Source organism: Pleuronectes platessa, chromosome 3 (genome assembly GCF_947347685.1).
Source record: "Pleuronectes platessa chromosome 3, fPlePla1.1, whole genome shotgun sequence".
Taxonomy (NCBI): domain Eukaryota; kingdom Metazoa; phylum Chordata; class Actinopteri; order Pleuronectiformes; family Pleuronectidae; genus Pleuronectes; species Pleuronectes platessa.
Genome location: NC_070628.1, coordinates 18,911,435 through 18,911,983, shown reverse-complemented (window position 1 = coordinate 18,911,983; position 549 = coordinate 18,911,435).

Sequence of the window (549 nt, the reverse complement as noted above, 5' to 3'; positions counted from 1 at the left end):
ACTTTTATGTGAGATGTAGTTGATTTTGTAAGGATGGAGCAGCTTCACTTCATACAAAAGGTATTTCATGTTGTTCAAGGCACAAATATATTAAGTAGAAGCACAGTGAATCGAGCTGAGGTAAAACACTCCTTTCCAACATATTTCAAAGCTGAAAACTACTTCTACATTCCTGCTGGACCACAGATTATTCACTAATGTTCTAGATTTAACTCCCACGCAGATAAAAAAAACTCAGCTTTGAGAACAAATGGTTGCTGCAACAATGTAGTGTGGGCTACCATTTTTTTCAATGGGATCATATCTTTGTTAAAAAATGAACCAATCACTTCAATGTCAGTAATTGTGGAAAAGTAAGATGTTAGTACAGTATTGGGTTTTCCCTGCTAGCAAGTGCAGCCTCTCACTATGACTGCCTCAGGCACCTGAGAAATACCACATTCTTGGTGAGAAAAAAAGTATATTGGGTGTGCAAATAAGAAACACCAATAGGTAATTTATGTAAAATACATTGTTACCTATACCAAAGTAAAATATATTTTGTAAATT